The 23,719-nt window shown below is 38.8% G+C and overlaps 1 protein-coding gene across 1 annotated transcript in view; it reads left to right on the top strand.

The window, feature by feature from the left end:
* Nucleotides 1–1,159: 1,159 nt before the first annotated feature.
* Nucleotides 1,160–23,719, top strand: part of LOC132746418 (uncharacterized) — a gene marked incomplete at its 3' end in the record, with an annotated part of 37,543 nt that continues 14,983 nt past the window's right edge. The window contains exon 1 of the mRNA XM_060735542.1: nt 1,160–1,215. The remainder of the gene's footprint in view (nt 1,216–23,719) is intronic.

Raw genomic sequence — 23,719 nt, 5'->3', positions numbered from 1 at the left:
TTTGAGTTATTGCCCTTTGTTAATTTTCATACTTTATTTTTGTCCGGGCCATTTCTCCTAATGTATAAAAGCCATGGACTTGAAACTTCATAGGATGATAGGTCTCATTAAGAAGAAGTGCAGTGCACAAGAACAGGTACTCTGCATTTCTTAATTTTTGAGTTATGGCCCTTTGTTAATTTTCATACTTAATTTTTGTCCAGGCCATTTCTCCGAAAGTATAAAAGTTATGGACTTGAAACTTCATAGGATGATAGATCTCATTAAGAAAAAGTGCAGTGCATAAGAACTGATACTCTGCATTTCTTATTTTTTGAGTTATTGCCCTTTGTTGATTTTCTTACTTTATTTTTGTCCTGGTCATTTCTCCTCAAGTATGAAAGCTATGGACTTGAAACATCATAGAATGATAGATCTTATTGATAAGAAGTGCAGTGCACAGAAACTGCTGCTCTGCACTTATTATTTTTTTAGTTATTGCCCTTTGTTATTTTTCATATTTCTTTTTTATCCTGGCCAAGACTCCTAAACTACATTGTTCACAAGGCGACACATCCGACTCGCGGAGTTCTAGTTGTCTGGAATAAGCCGCACAAAATGATACCGCTATTAACTAGCGTCGTGTTTCGCTCTCCGACTATATCTAGTTATTGTATCATAGTTTTGGGGACCTTTCTGTTGAAAATGTGTAGAGTTAAATCGTATATATATACATGCACAGTTCGTTAACTGAAGTGCAGGTATTAGTTACCCTCACTCCAGAACATGCCCATTGATTGGCTCATTTTTGCTGGATTTTTGTGACGGCAGAGAAAGGGAAAGGGACAGAATTATCATATTAAGATGCTAATTAATTGGTTCCTTTTTGTCCGGGGTTTCATATTGTGACAACAGGGAACGTGCTTTTATGTTTGACTATGATACAAAAGAGAAAGAACATCAAAACATTCGGCAATCTGATTAATACTCGGGGGGCTACGCCCCTCGTACAAATCAGATAACCTCGCGTTTCGATCCTCTTTTTATTACATATATGTCATTTAGTGGGAGAAAATATGTCAATTAAGCAAGAGTCAAGAAACAAATTATCTTTACTGTTCTTTATTTGCACGCTTAGATAACAATTGCATAAATTATTTCTAATAACATTTCAGAGTCGTGTTTTGGTATTTGTATTCATTTTGGTTCATTCGTTTGGAGAAACACGGTGCACTGGTAAGATAAAATTACATACGTCTTTTATCTTTAAGAATTCCAAATGTCACAATATGGTGCCTGATTTGGAACAGTTTTGTGCGTCGTGTTGTCGCCAGCGCTGTCAGACTTTCGTCTTGTCGTCCTGTCGCTAACGATGCACGCCAAACGGCGCGTTGTCGTGCGGCATATTGTCGCTATGTCACATTGTCGCTCGGCTCAAATCGAAGGATTGGCTTTTCACCGCACGACCACGCGCCGTTTGGTGTGCTTCCTCAGCGACAGAATGACAAGATGACAGTGCGACAATGCGCCATTTTGGCGCTTTTTGCTGGCGACAGTACAAGACGAAAAGGCGATAACGATATAGGTTGTGTTGTCGCTATCGACAACGCAACGCACAAAGTGTTGCAAATCAGCCAGCGAACTCATGTTAACATTATACAAGAAAAGCATTGATGCAAAGCATCAAAGGGCGTCCAAGCAAGAAATGCGGCAAGTGAAGATGAACTAGTAGACATATGATGAAAAGAACAAGATATTCTTATAAAATTTTCAATGGTTAATTAGTTTTTACCAGATTTGTATATCACTTTTGAATGAGCGGACATTCTTCATTATGAACTTTGGTAGGCATGCTAGAGATTAGAATATAACTTGTTTTTGTTCCACAGGAACTTGAAATTGTATCAATGTTAACGATAATATCCAAAATATACAGGCCAATGATATTCAAAATATACTCCCCATATGGTATAAGTTTATTTATACTATATAGAGGGTATTTTTGGATATTATCATCAATATTGGTGATTTGATAGAATTTCAAGTTCATGTGGTATTTTCTTTGGAACATATATATACTGTGTTTATTAATTATTATAACCAAACTAAGTGACAAACATTCATTTTGGGGAAAAACTTATTTATCTGTAACAATATCAAACATCTACTCCAAAACCAGGAGAGACCGAACAATAAACGTGTGATAGTATTCGCCGGTCTCTAGTATATCCCGGTCAAAATAGACCGGGAGAGACCGGGAATTACCGATAGGAGATCAGCGAATAGTACATCCTCTATAAATAGATTTTCACAATGTTAAGGTCATCATTCTATTTACAGCTTTCGGATCCATGTACAACAATAACATACCATAATAACCCACTGTGTACTGCAAAATGATAAATAAAAAAACCCCGAAGAGCGCGATTACTTGACGGAAAAGATTATTTCATTGGAATATATTTGCATAGCGAAATTCTCTATGTATTCTTGCATATCGGACTGGCGTTTCCGTTAGTTTTACCCATGCCGGAAATTTCATCTGGCATGGGGGTTCCAAATGAGTCGCGTGCTGTACAATGGCACGATAAAGATGACGTCATTTTACCGTTATGAATGATTTTGTAATTCATACGCTGTTGAATGAAAGTAGTTACGGTTGTAATGATATAAATTTTCATTGAAAATAAAAATAAAGAATTTAAAATATAATGGAATATGGTAGAATATGCAAGAAAAAATATCTGACATATGTTTGCGGTTCGGATCGGAATATCCGTCCCTCGGTCACCCGCCCATGGGCGGTAACTCGGCAAGCCTCGTTACCGCCCAATGGGCGAGTCACCTCGGGACGGATATTCCGATCCGAACCGCAAAATATGACAGATATTATTAATCAAACACCCTCATACCAATCGGAATAATCGGCTATTGTGACCGACTTAAAGGCCCGAGAAGTTGCAATTGCCCTTTAACAAAATCTGGTTTTATTCCATAAGGGTCGTCGCGCTTCGGCGCGGACGCCAATTATAGTAACCAACATGTATATATTACATATAGCCTTCATGAAAAACGTAGCTAATTCAAAATCATATTCAATTTAAAAAAATGCCCACTAAGGTACACTTATAACCGAAATTATCAACGAATAGACATTGTGTACTTTCGGTTTCTATAAAAATAATTATAAGTACATGTAAGTAATAATAAACTGTTTACTTTTATATCTATAGATTTACTTAATTTAGGTAGACTTTTAATCGTTATATTGGAAAAAACTTAGTCAGCAACTCCCTGCATTAAATGACTAAATTACTACATGTTTTGTTTCATAGCTAAGGCAGGGCTGGGAATCAAAACTGCGTCGTATCCTACATAATGTAAACAAACGCCGCCATCTTGGAACGAAAAACGTATGTTTTTGTTTATAACTCTTTTTGTTGGAAATGACTGAAAACCAGATATATGTATTAACACGCTACACTATTTTCCGCTTCGTTCGGTATATGTTGCTTGCACAACTATTTTGTAAAACAAAAGTTATAGCGAACTTGCATCTCGAAGCGGGGCAGAATTTTTATGAAAATGTGTGGATACGACGCAGTTCATATTGCTTTATCTATCGTTTTTTCCTTCAAATCAATTATATATTCGTTTCAGAGTTCACCATAAACTTCGAAATATAATTTTGCATCATTTACTAAAATTTCATTAAAAAGAGATGTTTATTTTCCAAGGAAATAATGATTTTTACGAAATGATACGACGCAGTTGAAAATAAAATATGATACGACGCAGATGTCCGTGAAGTACGCGGGCTAACGGGCTAGCAGTCTAGCGGGATAACAGTATGAACTGAGCGGGCTAGCAGTCTAGCGGGATAACAATGTGAACTGGGCGGGCTAGCAGCCTAGCGGGCTAACAGTGTGAACTGGGCGGGCTAGCAGTCTAGCGGACTAGCAGTGTGAACTGGGCGGGCTGGCGGGCCAGCGGGCTAAAATCTAAAACTTTATTGATTGAACATAAAAACGTTATGATACATTACCTGGCAGTGTGAAGTGGGCGGGCTAGCAGTGTAGCGGGCTAGCAGTGTGAACTGGGCGGGCTGGCGGGCCAGCGGGCTAAAATCTAAAACTTTATTAATGAACATAAAAAATGTTATGATACATTACCTGGCAGTGTGAAGTGGGCGGGCTAACAGTGTAGCGGGCTAGCAGTGTGAACTGGGCGGGCTGGCGGGCCAGCGGGCTAAAATCTAAAACTTTATTGATTGAACATAAAAACGTTATGATACATACCTGGCAGTGTGAAGTGGGCGGGCTAGCAGTGTAGCGGGCTAGCAGTGTGAACTGGGCGGGCTGGCGGGCCAGCGGGCTAAAATCTAAAACTTTATTAATGAACATAAAAATGTTATGATACATTACCTGGCAGTGTGAAGTGGCGGGCTAACAGTGTAGCGGGCTAGCAGTGTGAACTGGGCGGGCTGGCGGGCCAGCGGGCTAAAATCTAAAACTTTATTGATTGAACATAAAAACGTTATGATACATTACCTGGCAGTGTGAAGTGGGCGGGCTAGCAGTGTAGCGGCTAGCAGTGTGAACTGGGCGGGCTGGCGGGCCAGCGGGCTAAAATCTAAAACTTTATTGATTGAACATAAAAACGTTATGATACATTACCTGGCAGTGTGAAGTTGGCGGGCTAGCAGTGTAGCGGGCTAGCAGTGTGAACTGGGCGGGCTGGCGGGCCAGCGGGCTAAAATCTAAAACTTTATTGATTGAACATAAAAATGTAATGATACATAACCTAGCAGTGTGAAGTGGGCGGGCTAACAGTGTAGCGGGCTAGCAGTGTGAACTGGGCGGGCTGGCGGGCCAGCGGGCTAAAATCTAAAACTTTATTGATTCAACATTAAAACCTTATGATACATTTCCTAGCAGTGTGAATTGGACGGGCTGACAGTGTAGCGGGCTAGCAGTGTGAACTGGGCGGGCTGGCGGGCCAGCGGGCTAAAATCTAAAACTTTATTGATTGAACATAAAAATGTTATGATACATTACCTGGCAGTGTGAAGTGGGCGGGCTAACAGTGTAGCGGGCTAGTAGTGTGAACTGGGCGGGCTGGCGGGCCAGCGGGCTAAAATCTAAAACTTTATTGATTGAACATAAAAATGTTATGATATATTACCTAGCAGTGTGAAGTGGGCGGGCTAGCAGTGTAGCGGGCTAGCAGTGTGAACTGGGCGGGCTGGCGGGGCGAGCGGGCTAAAATCTAAAACTTTATTGATTCAACATTAAAACCTTATGATACATTTCCTAGCAGTTTGAATTGGACGGGCTGACAGTGTAGCGGGCGAGCAGTGTGAACTGGGCGGGCTGGCGGGCCAGCGGGCCAGCGGGCTAAAATCTAAAACTTTATTGATTGAACATTAAAATGTTATGATACATTACCTGGCAGTGTGAAGTGGGCGGGCTAACAGTGTAGCGGGCTAGCAGTGTGAATTGGGCGGGCTGGCGGGCCAGCGGGCTAAAATCTAAAACTTTATTGATTGAACATAAAAACGTTATGATACATTACCTGGCAGTGTGAAGTGGGCGGGCTAGCAGTGTAGCGGGCTAGCAGTGTGAACTGGGCGGGCTGGCGGGCCAGCGGGCTAAAATCTAAAACTTTATTAATGAACATAAAAATGTTATGATACATTACCTGGCAGTGTGAAGTGGGCGGGCTAACAGTGTAGCGAGCCAGCAGTGTGAACTGGGCGGGCTGGCGGGCCAGCGGGCTAAAATCTAATACTTTATTGATTGAACATAAAAACGTTATTATACATTACCTGGCAGTGTGAAGTGGGCGGGCTAGCAGTGTAGCGGGCTAGCAGTGTGAACTGGGCTGGCTGGCGGGCCAGCGGGCTAAAATCTAAAACTTTATTGATTGAACATTAAAACCTCATGATACATTTCCTAGCAGTGTGAATTGGACGGGCTGACAGTGTAGCGGGCTAGCAGTGTGAACTGGGCGGGCTGGCGGGTGAACGGGCTAAAATCTAAAACTTTATTGATTGAACATAAAAATGTTATGATACATTACCTGGCAGTGTGAAGTGGGCGGGCTAGCAGTGTAGCGGGCTAGCAGTGTGAACTGGGCGGGCTGGTGGGCCAGCGGGCTAAAATCTAATACTTTATTGATTGAACATTAAAACCTCATGATACATTTCCTAGCAGTGTGAATTGGACGGGCTGACAGTGTAGCGGGCTAGCAGTGTGAACTGGGCGGGCTGGCGGGCCAGCGGGCTAAAATCTAAAACTTTATTGATTGAACATAAAAACGTTATGATACATTACCTGGCAGTGTGAAGTTGGCGGGCTAGCAGTGTAGTGGGCTAGCAGTGTGAACTGGGCGGGCTGGCGGGCCAGCGGGCTTAAATCTATAACTTTATTGATTGAACATAAAAATGTTATGATACATTACCTAGCAGTGTGAAGTGGGCGGGCTAACAGTGTAGCGGGCTAACAGTGTGAACTGGGCGGGCTGGCGGGCCAGCGGGCTAAAATCTAAAACTTTATTGATTCAACATTAAAACCTTATGATACATTTCCTAGCAGTGTGAATTGGACGGGCTGACAGTGTAGCGGGCTAGCAGTGTGAACTGGGCGGGCTGGCGGGCCAGCGGGCTAAAATCTAAAACTTTATTGATTGAACATAAAAATGTTATGATACATTACCTGGCCGTGTGAAGTGGGTACTCAAGATCACTTTACGGTCTAAACTTGGTCACGCTTCCTTAAAATCTAGGTTACTATGTCAACTTTTAGAAATGTCATTTCCGCGCCATAACTCCAGTTTTGCAAAAGGGGATAGAAATCAGTGATATATACTGTGCATAACATATGAATGATTTTTGGGACTTCGGTATGTAGGGGGTTCCCTTCAGAAAGAAAATCAAATAACACTTACAATTCGCTCCTACATAAACATGAGTTATTGTATGGAAATGACTTTTCAAAGGTTTGACTTGGTGATCTTGATTTTAACCAAACTGTGAACAGCTGTTCATGTAGTTAATTCTTTTTTGCTATTGTATGCAATATTACAAAATAAAGCAGTTATATAATTTATCGTACCAAAAATGTTCCTTTAAGGAAATCCGTAATTTTGAAACTAGAAGGCCAAGTATTTAAGTGGAAACTAATCACAATATATGAAAAGGGAACGAACGCGACACAATATGAAAATATTGCAGGCTCGGTTTAATGAGCCTGTTCATTGGCAGTAATGGAAATGCATATTACTGCCCACGCCGTTTAGCTTCGGGTTGAGCGCAACTCAATATTTACCAACTACTGTGATACTACTTGTGTCAGAAGAGTATCACATTACACATTACTTGTAATTAGATTAAGTTACATTAAGCTGATCCGAATAAAACATATTAAACATTACTGAAAAACATTTGAATCTAATCTGTAGGTGACGTCGATTTGAAGTTTGTATTTTTGGTTCAAGAGCATGCATATTATGTCGTCTAAATTGCTTTGTTGATATGGGCAATTTATAAGAGGAACATATTGGAATAATGTTTTAACCTTATTTGACATTGATTTTTGTAAGTCTAGTTTGTATATGGATTTTTTATGACTCAACGAAGTGGGAGGCATATAGAGTTGCACGCGTCTATAAGTACGTCCGTCCTTCCGTCCGTCATTTTTGTCCGGAGCATATCTCAAAAAGTATTTAAGGTATCAACTTGAAACTTCATAGGTGGATAGATCATAATGAGGAGGAGTGCAGTGCACAAGAATGATAACTCCACCCTGCATATTTTTTGAGTTATTGCCCTTTGTTATCTTTCATATAGTGGTATAAACTTGAAACTTCATAGGTGGATAGATCTCATAGACGATGAGTGCAGCACACAAGAATGATAACTGTACCTGCATAATTTTTGAGTTATTGCCCTTTGTTATTTTCAGCCATCAGTATTCACATAGGTTTCAAATCTGTAATCACTTCACCCATCAGTTTTCATTACCAAAAGACCTCTTTAAATTGAATTATTTTGCTCTACTACATATACATTCTTACAATGAGCAAACACATTTGGCTCTTGTTAAGAAAATATTTTTTTCCTGCGACCATTTTCATCACAGTTATGGCCCTTTGATAAGTTCAGTAATAAAATCTTGTGGCATCAGCTCTTCATTAACTCCCTTACCGATTTCTTTTCAACTTATGCCGAGGATCAAGCAGGATTTATAGATGATTGTAAAGAAAATATTTTTTTCCTGCTGCCATTTTTACCAGACTTATAGCCTTTTGTTATTGCCACTCATAACATTTTTATGCCATAACATTTTGTGGCATCAACTTCACATTTTCTACTTGGCTGATTTCTAATAAACTTGCACAGATGACTAGACATTATGTGTACATTGTTGTAAAGGATTTTTTCTTGCAAGCATTTTCTCCAGAGTCAATACCTTTTCTTTATGTTAGTCATAAAATTTTATAGCACTTACTCCTCATGTACTAGTCATGATCACCACTTGTTCTTAATACCTGATGCAAAATTTGTTACACATGTTGTTGCAGCAGTGGGAGCATCAGTGTCCTGAGGACACAGTCTAGTTTTAAATAATTTTTTGGGAACCATCTTTCGTTCTTTCGTTTAAACTTTATTGAATATAAATTAGAATTTGAATAGTTTTCTTGAAACGACATCATAAGTTAAGCAATTGTATCTTTTTACGTTGTACTGTGTAAATTTGAGTTTTATTATTGAACTACAAATTTCGTTAGCACTTAATCCGGATATTGTCATTTTGTTTCAATTTTTTGTTTGTTTCCAAACTGTAATGATAATGTGATTTTGAATGACACTATTAACATCATTTTCAAAACTTCTCTGCATAATTTTATTGGACAATTTAACTGTATAACATAATGTTTTACTTTTAAAAACTTATTTTTTAACCTTATATTTTCGGTATTATCTGTAATTGATAAATATCATCGTTTACCTATAGGTTGAAAATAATTGATTTTGTAGCACATATGCATGTTTTATAGCTTTTAACCTTTATGGGCAAGTAATTTCTTATTTTAACTAATGTCTATTCGAGTGTCATCCAGAAATGATTGACAGTTGTCTAATGCTAGTTATATCAGAATTAGGGATATCTTTGCTTCTAATAAATACATTTAGTTTATGTGTCTCTCTCATAATGTTGTAATCATGCATACAATATTTTCATTCAAGGTATATTTATCTATATGCATGGCAAATTTGATCAAGTTATCTTGATTTGACTGTATTATTGATTTCTTGTTTAAATTATGTTGTTTTTTTTTTCTCGAAAATCTAAAATTATTTTAAGGCACACACCTAAGAACAACAAAGAATTACCATAGCATCAAACGCTAAGTTACTGTCATTATATAAATGGACAATTTGCAATATGTTTGACAAAATTTATTCAACAATTGTCATTCATTTTTATATTTTTGAAAATTATTTAACGTTTTATCATGTATTGATTTTCATGTTTGTTCATTCGTTTGAACTAATGTATTATGCACATCCACGATACATAAACTTTGTTGGCTTGTGTATGTATTCAGAAATATTTTTATGTTGCATGTTGTCAGTAAGAATGCATAAGCTCGTGAAAAATTTCGAAATTTTCTAAAGGTTTATTAACCACAAATACTGTTCCTTGACATTTCTTAATATTTTTTGAAAAATAACTTTTGCATAATATTTGAGATTGTTATAAGTATAGGTTATTGTTTATTTTTTTAATTTTATGGAACTTATTGCAAGCCACGCGAAGCGCAGCATAAGTTCTATCAAATTGAAAATATAATACGATAACAAACTCGCATTTTCTTGTATTTTCTTGTCAACGCCCGTATTGAAAAAATGAAAATCAGAATTTTGATCACAGAGAAGCAACTGTTGCCATCGGCGCAGAAAGTTTTTATTAATAAAAAGACGACAAAAACTCTTATAGTTGATATTTTATTTTTAACCCTTAATGACGTTTTCGGGAGTTTTCATATAATCATATAGGCAAAATTAAAACTGTTCAATAGAATTTTTTTAAACTTGGCATGTTGTTAAAATATGATAACAGAAACATTTTAAGCAAAAAAGAATTTGGGGTCACCGTTCTCGTTTTTGAGTTATATCAATAGGCGCCAACAATAGCCGGTTGATCAGGTTCCACAATGTTCGGTGCCTGGACACTAGAATCATACTCAGTGGTTGGGCAGTAAACAGTGTAGATTCTTGGCAGACGGCGCGAATGCGCACCAACTGATGTGGATCTTCGATGTTCGCAAAGGCTGAGTATACTCGGTCAAAGCACTTAAATTAAGTGTTAATGTCCGTAGTTTGTTTCAGCCTGCCGGGATAAGGAGTTTTAAAAATGTCTAGATTTTGCTATTAAAACAAAAGATGCCAGTTCCATAACAATCCCTGGTTGGTTGAGACCATGGTTTAAATTGAATACGGAATATTTGACAGGAGTGACCCCAGAAAAATCTCTGCCCCTGGACTGAGAGTCCGGTATATTAACCAGTTCGCCACAAGTTGGCTCGAGTACAAAGGTTTTGGTTTTAATCCTTATGTATGTCCATAACTGTGCCTGTTTCTTTGTCATGATGAAAAAACGCCGACTTCAGTTAATGAATCATGAACACGCCAGCCCTCCCACTTCACACTTCTTAGAAATGTATCATGAGGTTTTCATATTGTCACACTTCTAAGAAATATTAAAGTTTAGCCCGCTGGCCCGCCAGCCCGCCCAGTTCACACTGCTAGTCCGCTACACTGCTAGCCCGCCCACTTCACACTGCCAGGTAATGTATCATTATAACGTTTTTATGTTGAATCAATAAAGTTTTAGATTTTAGCCCGTTGGCCCGCCAGCCCGCCCAGTTCACACTGCTAGCCCGCTACACTGTCAGCCCGTCCAATTCACACTGCTAGGAAATGTATCATGAGGTGTTAATGTTCAATCAATAAAGTTTTAGATTTTAGCCCGCCAGCCCGCCTAGTTCACACTGCTAGCCCGCTACACTGCTAGCCCGCCCACTTCACACTGCCAGGTAATGTATCATAACGTTTTTATGTTCAATCAATAAAGTTTAAGATTTTAGCCCGCTGGCCCGCCAGCCCGCCCAGTTCACACTGCTAGCCCACTACACTGTTAGCCCGCCCACTTCACACTGCCAGGTAATGTATCATAACATTTTTATGTTCAATCAATAAAGTTTTAGATTTTAGCCCGCTGGCCCGCCAGCCCGCCCAGTTCACACTGCTAGCCCGCTACACTGTCAGCCCGTCCAATTCACACTGCTAGGAAATGTATCATAAGGTTTTAATATTGAATCAATAAAGTTTTAGATTTTAGCCCGCTGGCCCGCCAGCCCGCCCAGTTCACACTGTTAACCCGCTACACTGTTTGCCCGCCCACTTCACACTGCCAGGTAATGTATCATAACATTTTTATGTTCAATCAATAAAGTTTTAGATTTTAGCCCGCTGGCCCGCCAGCCCGCCCAGTTCACACTGCTAGCCCGCTACACTGTCAGCCCGTCCAATTCACACTGCTAGGAAATGTATCATAACGTTTTTATGTTCAATCAATAAAGTTTTAGATTTTAGCCCGCTGGCCCGCCAGCCCGCCCAGTTCACACTGCTAGCCCGCTACACTGTTAGCCCGCCCACTTCACACTGCCAGGTAATGTATCATAACATTTTTATGTTCAATCAATAAAGTTTTAGATTTTAGCCCGCTGGCCCGCCAGCCCGCCCAGTTCACACTGCTAGCCCGCTACACTGCTAGCCCGCCAACTTCACACTGCCAGGTAATGTATCATAACGTTTTTATGTTCAATCAATAAAGTTTTAGATTTTAGCCCGCTGGCCCGCCAGCCCGCCCAGTTCACACTGCTAGCCCGCTACACTGCTAGCCCGCCCACTTCACACTGCTAGGTAATGTATCATAACATTTTTATGTTCAATCAATAAAGTTTTAGATTTTAGCCCGCTGGCCCGCCAGCCCGCCCAGTTCACACTGCTAGCCCGCTACACTGTTAGCCCGCCCACTTCACACTGCCAGGTAATGTATCATAACATTTTTATGTTCAATCAATAAAGTTTTAGATTTTAGCCCGCTGGCCCGCCAGCCCGCCCAGTTCACACTGCTAGCCCGCTACACTGCTCGCCCGCCCACTTCACACTGCCGGTTAATGTATCATAACGTTTTTATGTTCAATCAATAAAGTTTTAGATTTTAGCCCGCTGGCCCGCCAGCCCGCCCAGTTCACACTGCTAGTCCGCTACACTGCTAGCCCGCCCACTTCACACTGCTAGGTAATATATCATAACATTTTTATGTTCAATCAATAAAGTTTTAGATTTTAGCCCGCTGGCCCGCCAGCCCGCCCAGTTCACACTGCTAGCCCGCTACACTGTTAGCCCGCCAACTTCACACTGCCAGGTAATGCATCATAACATTTTTATGTTCAATCAATAAAGTTTTAGATTTTAGCCCGCTGGCCCGCCAGCCCGCCCAGTTCACACTGCTAGCCCGCTACACTGTTAGCCCGCCCACTTCACACTGCTAGGTAATGTATCATAAGTTTTTATGTTCAATCAATAAAGTTTTAGATTTTAGCCCGCTGGCCCGCCAGCCCGCCCAGTTCACACTGCTAGCCCGCTACACTGCTAGCCCGCCAACTTCACACTGCCAGGTAATGTATCATAACGTTTTTATGTTCAATCAAAAAAGTTTTAGATTTAAGCCCGCTGGCCCGCCAGCCCGCCCAGTTCACACTGCTAGCCCGCTACACTGTTAGCCCGCCCACTTCACACTGCCAATTAATGTATCATAACGTTTTTATGTTCAATCAATAAAGTTTTAGATTTTAGCCCGCTGGCCCGCCAGCCCGCCCAGTTCACACTGCTAGCCCGCTACACTGTCAGCCCGTCCAATTCACACTGCTAGGAAATGTATCATAAGGTTTTAATGTTGAATCAATAAAGTTTTAGATTTTAGCCCGCTGGCCCGCCAGCCCGCCCAGTTCACACTGCTAGCCCGCTACACTGTTAGCCCGCCCACTTCACACTGCCAGGTAATGTATCATAACATTTTTATGTTCAATCAATAAAGTTTTAGATTTTAGCCCGCTGGCCCGCCAGCCCGCCCAGTTCACACTGCTAGCCCGCTACACTGTCAGCCCGTCCAATTCACACTGCTAGGAAATGTATCATAAGGTTTTTAATGTTGAATCAATTAAGTTTTAGATTTTAGCCCGCTGGCCCGCGAGCCCGCCCAGTTCACACTGCTAGCCCGCTACACTGTTAGCCCGCCCACTTCACACTGCCAGGTAATGTATCATAACATTTTTATGTTCAATCAATAAAGTTTTAGATTTTAGCCCGCTGGCCCGCCAGCCCGCCCAGTTCACACTGCTAGCCCGCTACACTGTTAGCCCGCCCACTTCACACTGCCAGGTAATGTATCATAACATTTTTATGTTCAATCAATAAAGTTTTAGATTTTAGCCCGCTGGCCCGCCAGCCCGCCCAGTTCACACTGCTAGCCCGCTACACTGCTAGCCCGCCCACTTCACACTGCCAGGTAATGTATCATAACGTTTTTATGTTCAATCAATAAAGTTTTAGATTTTAGCCCGCTGGCCCGCCAGCCCGCCCAGTTCACACTGCTAGCCCGCTACACTGCTAGCCCGCCCACTTCACACTGCCAGGTAATGTATCATAACATTTTTATGTTCAATCAATAAAGTTTTAGATTTTAGCCCGCTGGCCCGCCAGCCCGCCCAGTTCACACTGCTAGCCCGCTACACTGTTAGCCCGCCCACTTCACACTGCCAGGTAATGTATCATAACATTTTTATGTTCAATCAATAAAGTTTTAGATTTTAGCCCGCTGGCCCGCCAGCCCGCCCAGTTCACACTGCTAGCCCGCTACACTGTTAGCCCGCCCACTTCACACTGCCAGGTAATGTATCATAACATTTTTATGTTCAATCAATAAAGTTTTAGATTTTAGCCCGCTGGCCCGCCAGCCCGCCCAGTTCACACTGCTAGCCCGCTACACTGCTAGCCCGCCAACTTCACACTGCCAGGTAATGTATCATAACGTTTTTATGTTCAATCAATAAAGTTTTAGCTTTTAGCCCGCTGGCCCGCCAGCCCGCCCAGTTCACACTGCTAGCTCGCTACACTGTTATCCCGCTACACTGCTAGCCCGCCCACTTCACACTGCTAGGTAATGTATCATAACATTTTTATGTTCAATCAATAAAGTTTTAGATTTTAGCCCGCTGGCCCGCCAGCCCGCCCAGTTCACACTGCTAGCCCGCTACACTGTTAGCCCGCCCACTTCACACTGCCAGGTAATGTATCATAACATTTTTATGTTCAATCTATAAAGTTTTAGATTTTAGCCCGCTAGCCCGCCAGCCCGCCCAGTTCACACTGCTAGCCCGCTACACTGTCAGCCCGTCCAATTCACACTGCTAAGAAATGTATCATAAGTTTTTATGTTGAATCAATAAAGTTTTAGATTTTAGCCCGCTGGCCCGCCAGCCCGCCCAGTTCACACTGCTAGCCCGCTACACTGCTAGCCCGCCCACTTCACACTGCCAGGTAATGTATCATAACGTTTTTATGTTCAATCAATAAAGTTTTAGATTTTATCCCGCTGGCCCGCCAGCCCGCCCAGTTCACACTGCTAGCCCGCTACACTGCTAGCCCGCCCACTTCACACTGCCAGGTAATGTATCATAACGTTTTTATGTTCAATCAATAAAGTTTTAGATTTTAGCCCGCTGGCCCGCCAGCCCGCCCAGTTCACACTGCTAGCCCGCTACACTGTTAGCCCGCCCACTTCACACTGCCAGGTAATGTATCATAACATTTTTATGTTCATTAATAAAGTTTTAGATTTTAGCCCGCTGGCCCGCCAGCCCGCCCAGTTCACACTGCTAGCCCGCTACACTGCTAGCCCGCCCACTTCACACTGCCAGGTAATGTATCATAACGTTTTTATGTTCAATCAATAAAGTTTTAGATTTTAGCCCGCTGGCCCGCCAGCCCGCCCAGTTCACACTGCTAGCCCGCTAGACTGCTAGCCCGCCCAGTTCACACTGTTAGCCCGCTAGGCTGCTAGCCCGCCCAGTTCACACTGTTAGCCCGCTAGACTGCTAGCCCGCTCAGTTCATACTGTTAGCCCGCTAGACTGCTAGCCCGTTAGCCCGCGTACTTCACGGACATCTTGTATTTTTGGTAGTCTTTTCAACAGGGATAATTTTGGCAGTATATTTCTATTTTATGGAATAATCACTTGCGCTAGATAAAAACCCCAGATCATTTGAGGTGTGTAGCAATTTTCTTTTGCTTTTGATTATTTAGAATACATTGTGTCATGTCCAATATAACATTTAATTTGAAAGTTTACATTGCGGAAGCTACTTTTTAGTTAATCATGAACATGTTACCTAATTGATCATAATAACTTAAATAATTTCTTATATTTTCCTGTATGTTCAATATTATCCCTATTTTTTTCGCAAAAAAAATGTAGAAATCTATTAACTTGAATTCATTTTGGCTAGCTACGCTCTAAGTTAACTGTGGTTTTGCATGTTCTGGGAAATGACTGCTTTTTGTGGTTTGTTTTCAAACTTTCACTCTACACATTAGGGGCGAGGACCTCAGGTGCACCTTTGTGCATTATTTCAGGCAAAATGGTGCACCTGCAGAGAACCATCGACAGTTTGAAACTAGCTTGATAGGTTTTCCACACGAAAGAATAAAAAGTCCCTGGTGTTTTCGAATTCATAGCAGTTCAGTTCAAGTGATTTGAATTCAGTAAACATAAACAGCTCGGCCTAGGTCGGACACACCTGTCGGATTTGTTTTTTTTGTCAACAAAATTTGTTAACGTCACCTGTACAAATAAGCATCTTTTTATTAACTTCTGGCGTGAAGTTTTAAGATTATAAATATTTGAATTAATTATAAAGAGAATAACATTTAAATTTCTTATTTCGGTATGACTAGCAGAGAAATGTAAACAGGGGGTAATCCTCTGTGAAGTCATTTTCTGAAAACTTTTGTTTAAAGTTTCAGGCAATTCATTATCAAATAAAAATCACACTTTAGTATGAAGGTATGTTAAGATGCCATGTCTCTAGTCTGTTGAAAATTCAATGCGATAATCTGACCTAAATTTTCTTTTCAATATTGTGAAAACTTCTTCAATACTGTTGCCTATATCTGTATCAAATTTATCGGTGCACATCGTAAAAATCCTTTGCAAAACGGACACCTTCTTTACAAAATAATTTGTAGTTGTATCATATGTAACTCGATTTTGAAAATCTAAAGTTATTTAATGGAGAAGAATACTTAAGTGCAAATATAGAAAACACATAGACCTTTCCTCATCGGCGATAAAGAAATGCAATACGACAAAAATCAGCGGTAAAGTTCCGCGGGGCTGAACATAAAATGACTAAACGGAACGCATAACCTACTTGCAAAAATATATTGTAGCTTAACCATTTATAATATAATTTTAATAATTTAATGTTCAGTTTCAAATAGTCAAGCTCATCTGTTCTCACCGATAATTAAGAAAATGAATACAATAAAATCGACACGTAAAAGACATAAGTAATAACGGAATTGATGGAAATTATTGCTAATTACAAGTAACAAAGAAGCTATCTTCCGATAGCAAGAGACCTTTTTAAAATTTGTAATTCTTTCTCTTTTTTTAAAAAAAGGTCATTCCTGATAAATACAGGGTCCAGGAGAGGTTACACTGGAATATTGAATTTTGTATCAAAAATAGTAATCACTCCCATTTCAAACTCACGGGAACAATTTTAGAAGCATGCTAAGGCAACACTGGAACAAGTAGTCATATGGGTGTGCGATCACGTGTTTCAATGTATATTGCATTTGATACAGCTTTTCGGAATCTGTAGATGCTTATGATAGGTACTAAAATGCGACCGAAAAATGCAGCCTTAATAGAATTGTATTACGTACATTTTCATTTTTATGGAACCAATGAGTGACCTCTGGTTTTGACTTAAGGTAGTACACCCCTAATGCTCTATCTCCACTTTGAAGAGTATTCAAATAGGCTAGAATCACTGTAAAGTGTAATGAAACTGAGGGGCGCGGGTTCAAACCCCAGAAGGGGCAACTTTTTTTTCTTTCTTTTTTTTTCTTTTTAACATTTTTTATTAATCTCTCAGATCCATAATGGAAGAAAAAAGTGTTTCATTTTAATTATATGATTTTTGTAGGCATTTATTTACTAAATAATGCCAAATTTAATAGAAAATATGATACCACATATTTTCAAAGTTTAATAAAATAAAAAATTCACGGTAAAAGTATTTTATATTTTGCAAGACCAACCAATATACATTTAAGAAAATTAAGGCAAACTTTGAAAACAGCCCCTCATTGTGGAAAATTTTAGGGATATTTTAAATAAGGCTTTTTACGCAGGAAAATGGCCAAATAAATGTTAAAAGTGGGTGGGGTAGGGTTACATTTTTAAACATATTAAAAACATGTCGTTTAAAAACAATCATTTTGTTTGTTTAATTTGTCACCTAAATGTCATTGTTTGTTTCTTCACAATGAGCAATAGGAAAACATTTTTCATAATGATGATATTATAGATTATTTAGAGTTTCCTCATTTCTGAAAAAAGCCCTTCTAATGGCAAAATTTTAGTTCAGAAAAATGTCCATAACTCATAAACCACACGGTAAATTTTGTTTAAATTTTGCATACAGGTGACATTTAAGGCATATAATTGTCCTATGTTGTCAATTTTACAGTTCCTTATAGTGCCCATTAGGGGTGTTCTACCTCAAGTTGTAAACAAGAAATATTTTTGGACGTTATTAGCATACCTAGTACATAATTTAAATAGTTTAACCAATATGCAGCCTGCAATGATAATACAACTGCGTCGTATCATATTTTATTTTCAACTGCGTCGTATCATTTCGTGAAAATCATTATTTTCTTTGAAAATAAACATCTCTTTTTAATGAAATTTTAGTAAATGATGCAAGATTATATTTCGAAGTTTATGGTGAACTCTGAAACAAATATATAATTGATATGAAGGAAAAAACGATAGATAAAGCAATATGAACTGCGTCTTATCCACACATTTTCATAAAAATTCTGCCCCGCTTCGAGTTGCAAGTTCGCTATAACTTTTGTTTTACAAAATAGTTGTGCAAGCAACATATACCGAACGAAGCGGAAAATAGTGTAGCGTGTTAATACATATATCTGGTTTTCAGTCATTTCCAACAAAAAGAGTTATAAACAAAAACATACGTTTTTCGTTCCAAGATGGCGGCGTTTGTTTACATTTTGTAGGATACGACGCAGTTTTGATTCCCAGCCCTGTAAGGATAGACCGATAAACCTTACGTTCTGTGTATTCGTATTGGTTGTTGTCCAAAGTTTGACGGAAAAAGCCGAAATGCGATTGAGAAGCTTGGTTAATGTAATTGCGGAGACGCGGCTAAAATGTTTAAAATAAGGCCTTCTCATTGGACTAAAAGTAGGTCAAAGACTATGTATCAATTTATTGAGAAAATGCACAGAAACATTAAAGAAATATTAATGACACCATCGGATCCAGAGAAGAGATAATTAATTAATTACATGTATGTCCTACATAGACGTCTTAAACAAACGTTATTTTATAAGCTTGGATATATAATATGATAATATTAGCTTTGTCAAAAATGTTTGGAATCGCCGTTCAGCCATGAATATAGAATCCATTATGCTTCATTGCTTGTCTAATTCCTTTATTGTGTGCGGTCAACACATAAAGCAAACAAAAAAACTTTATTTACACTACCATTCCATTTTAGTCAAATTATTTTGACGTGCTTAGCTAGATTCTGAGATTTTTTGTTCTGAGATATTGACCATAAGAAAAAATATCACAAAAACTGAACTCGTATTACAATTAGTTTGACTACATACTATACTTTATTAGTGCATCAATCGGCAAAAATAATTAGCTTATCGTGTAATTCATAACAGTTACATGCTACACATTAAAATTTATGTCTGTAAAAGTTTTGATTCTATAAATGGAATATACGTTCTATACTCCGTCAACTGCTTTGCTTTGAAACGGACTATAATTTACCTGCTATATTATAGGTAGAATGCAATTAAATCTCTCATAGAATTAAACTCGCGCAGAAGAAATAATTTATTACGTAGTTTTCTTTAAGTGCAAGTTTTGGAAAGAAAATAAAATAATCTCTTCTCTAATCAGAAATGACATGTAGCAAAAATATTGAAATTTGCTGTGTTTATCCTGCAAGAGCCTTAAGAGTTAGGTACTGAGTTCGTACATTGATAATGGTATTTTTCTGTTGTACGAATAAGTAACTAGATAAACATGGCGGTTGGTCGATTCCAATTACGCATCCCTTGTTGAAATTTTTTGATGTTCATTTTGCTATACTGTGATATTAAATTAATCGCTTTGATTGACTTAAGTCAGGCGTTGTACAGGTAGAACTGTTCAAATCTTGTTAATTGAATAACCGTCCAGGAACAGCGATAATAACACTCTGACTAAAGATTAGATCTTCTAAAGTTAATATATAAAGCGTAGTGTTATTTAGGAAAATGGCAAAAAAAATATTTAAAAAACCCAAAAAACAAACAGAAAAAACAAAAACAAAAAAAAAAAAAAAACGCCAAGAGCTGACTAAAATCAAATTTGACATAATTATGTCTAACTACTACTTTTCCATTTATACAATGATTTTAATGCCACCGCAGCATTTGCGATGCGGTGGCATATAGCGATTCACATGTGTGTGTGTTTGTGTGTGTGCGTGCGTGCGTGCGTGTTTGTTTGTGTGTAATATAAATTATAAAGTAAACTTAAAAAAATCTTCTTGTGGAAAACCACTAGTCCACTTTCAACCAAACTTGGCATGATTTATCCTTAAGTAAAGGGCTTCCGAAGTTCTTCAAAGAATTTTATTCCATGCAGAAATCTGGTTGTCATGGCAACCAAAAGGAATTATAAGAATAAATTTGAAAAATTTTCTTGTAAAGACCAACAAGGACTAGAGCATAGATTTTTTGCAGAAGGCATTGTTTGGTAGACCTCTACCAAGATTGTCCAAATTACAGCCATGGGGTCAAAATTGGCCCCGCCCCGGGGGGTCATTGATTTTCACTTTATGTACATGTAGTAAAAACTTAAAATACCTTCTTGTCTGAAGGTACATGGCTTAGAGCTTTGATATTTGGTAAATGATATCATCTACAGGTACTCTACCAAAGTTGTTCAAATTTTGCCTCTCACATCAAAATTAGTCCCTCCCTGGAGCCATAGGTTTCCTTTTATGTATATAGTAAAAACTTTAAGAAATCATCTTCTCGAAATTGAAAAAAGCTAGAGGTTATAGATATTTTGTATGAAGCATTGTGTAGTGAACCTCTAGCAAGATTGTTCAAATTTTAGCCATGGGGACAAAATTGGCCCAGTCCTGGGGACATTGATTTTCAATATGTACATATAGTAAAAATATTTTTAAAAAAAACAGCTAATTGTCTGAAGGTACAAGACTTAGAGTTTTGATATTTGGTATATGATATCATCTAAAGGTACTCTGCCAAAGTTGTTTAAATTTTGCCGCTAGTTTTAAAATTGGACCCGCCCCGGGGTTCATAGATTTTCCTTATATGTATATGGTAAAAACTTTTTAAAAATCATCTTTTCTAAATTGACAAAGGTTAGAGGTTAGATATTTTGCATGAAACATTGTGTAGTGAACCCCTAGCAAGATTGTTCAAATTATAGCCCTGAGGTCAAAATTGGTCCAGCCAGGGGGGTCATTGATTTGCAGTCACTATGTACATATAGTAAAAATTAACAATCTTCTTGTATGAAGGTACAAGGCTTAGAGCTTTGATATTTTGTATATAAGATAATCTAAGGGCCCTCTACCAAATTTGTTTAAATCATGTTCCTAGTGTTAAAATTGCCCTACCCCAGAGGCGATAGTTTTCCTCTATGTATATTGTAAAAATTTGAAAAATCTTCTTCCCTGAATTGACAAAGGCTAGAGGTTAGATACATTGTGTAGTGAACCTCTACTCAGATTGTTCAAATTTAAGTCCTAGTGTCAAATTTGGCCCTCCCTGGGGTCATTGATTTTCACTATGTAGGCTACATATAGTAAAATATCAAAAAATCTTCTTGTCTGAAGGTACAAAGCTTAGACATTTGATGTTTGCTTTATAACCCTTAACTTCATATAGACGTGTTTTGACGGCTTTTCGAGCCCCCCCCCCCCTTTGAGGCCTCAAACTGTGAAATATTACCTTATTTAGGCACAAAACCTTGTTTTCGTTTGGGAAATGTTGCTAACCAAAAAAAATTTGGACTTGTGAGAGGCTAAAAATGACCCCAGGTCGATCGTAAGGTAATGTGTAACCAACGCTGAAAAGCCTTTAACTCTATATCAATCCAATGAGAAGTTGCAGAACTTTGAAATCAATTTTGATTGAAAAAATCAACGCAAAAAGTGATTTTTTTGGCAATTTTGAGATGTCCCCTCGATGCCATGGAAACAGGAAATTTAAGAGTATGTCGTTACAAAAGCAATAGTCCAGTCAACATTTGTGCCAAGTTTGATTAGTATTGAAGCGTTTTTCATAGTTTCATATCAGTTTGAACTTGTAACAGGAGGCTTTTCAATGAAAACAGCCATTTTCACAATATGCTCATGAAGGAAAGGGATAATATCATCCATAGGTCCTCTTCGAAACTTGTTCAAATTTTGCCCCTAGTGTCAAAATTGGCCCTGCCCGGGGGCATTGATTTTTATTATATACACATAATAAAAACAGAAACTAAAACAAACGTTTTCTGAATTGGAGAAAGCTACATCTTAGATATATGACACGAAATGTTGTTTGATGGACCTGTATCAAGATTGTTTAAATTAAACCGTTGGGTCAAAATTCTGCCCTGCCCAAGGGGACAGTGGTTTTGATATAAGGTGACCTAGATTTTGATGATGTGATCTATTTTCTTGTCCTTTGATGTGCAGCTATGAAATTTGAACCATGTGCACAGATTAAGATGTAAAGGAAACTTTGATATCAGCTGGCCTAGATTTTGACAAAGTGTCTTACTGTGTTGTCCTTTGATGTACAGTAATGGAATTTTGACCATGTGAATTATGACCTTCACCACCAAATTTACTAGACACAACTGCATTGATAGATTCCTACTCTGATCATTAATTTGAAGGAAAAAAAACAACAGATTTAATCACTTATCTGATAATAAGAATTAGATAGGTCAGTGATCTATGCATTATTGCAATCTTCAATTGTATAGAAACAAAATAATTATGTTCCGACATTACTATTTAGTGTTGTATTTATGCGGTGGCATAGAATTTTTCACAAATGTTATCTTGTTTATGACTTGCACCGAATATCAGACAGATGACTCTCTTGTTCAGGCAGAATGTAATATGTTGTTGTTAGTCATCAGACTGAATGTTTGTGTTGTTTTATTCATTTTGATGACTAACAACACCAACAAAACATAACAATCTGTCTATGGGTTCGAGCCCCGGTGTTGCATTCTGCACTTCAAGGTTACTTAGTCATACATATTTTATATAATTCAACTGAATGTCAAAGACAGATTTGAGTATATGCATGTATTTATTTCATGATATGAACTTTTAACATGACATGATATATTTGACAATATGCGAAACAGCCTTGATGTACTAGAAATGTGTCGGATATAATTAAATAGTTTCTACAAATAACTTGTAAAACACAATTTTTTGACATTTTTATATGGCTTGTTGTCATGATATATAGTGGTCTTAAAGCCCAGTCGAGTTAGTTTGGATTTGACCAGATAAAAAACAAGTTGTACACTTATGTAGAATTAAAAATGTAAAAGTCAGTTGTACGATTTATTTCTACTACACCACAACGGCAGGGACTTTGGATTATTTTATGTGAGGAAGCTATCCAGCTAACTTACGGAACGTTAGTGGTTCTACTCAGGAGCCAGTTTGTGCCTGCTCAGATGGGGCACCTGAAGTCTCCCACACTAGTAATTTGTTTGTTTGTTTGTTTCATTTTACGCCTTTCCCCAACTGTATTTCAGTCATATAGGCGGGTAGTTTCCTTACCATCGTTCCTGGAGAGTTACACCAGTACCAGACTACCTTCATCCGTGCTAAACTACCAAAGCATCTCCCGGGGATCGAACCCACGCCAGAGAGGTAACTTGATTAGAAGTTATCGACTCTAACCCCTCGGCCACGGAGGCGGTACCCCCACCAGTAAAGCTCACCATATGATCTATACCATGTCGATGTGATGAGTAGTAGAAGCGCCTCGTTAACCCCGCGCTCTGCGCATGCGAGGCGGCCGTCTTGGATAAGAGTTACTTCCGTCGGCCATATTTGTCAGTAGTTGCGCGGCGCGAAGATTTGAAAATGTTAGCGGCAAACATCTTGGACTCTAATTTTAACGAATGACATCATGGGTTTAGATCTCCAGAAAGCAAACAGAGCTGACTTGTAGAAGGGAAGAAGAAAAAATTGTATTACGCACGAGTAATTTTATTTATAATCGATT

Source organism: Ruditapes philippinarum, unplaced genomic scaffold, assembly GCF_026571515.1.
Source record: "Ruditapes philippinarum isolate M1 unplaced genomic scaffold, ASM2657151v2 ctg14019_1_1_1_1, whole genome shotgun sequence".
Classification (NCBI taxonomy): Eukaryota; Metazoa; Mollusca; class Bivalvia; order Venerida; family Veneridae; genus Ruditapes; species Ruditapes philippinarum.
Note: the sequence above shows the minus strand (reverse complement) of the source record. Positions and strands in the feature narration are given on the sequence as shown.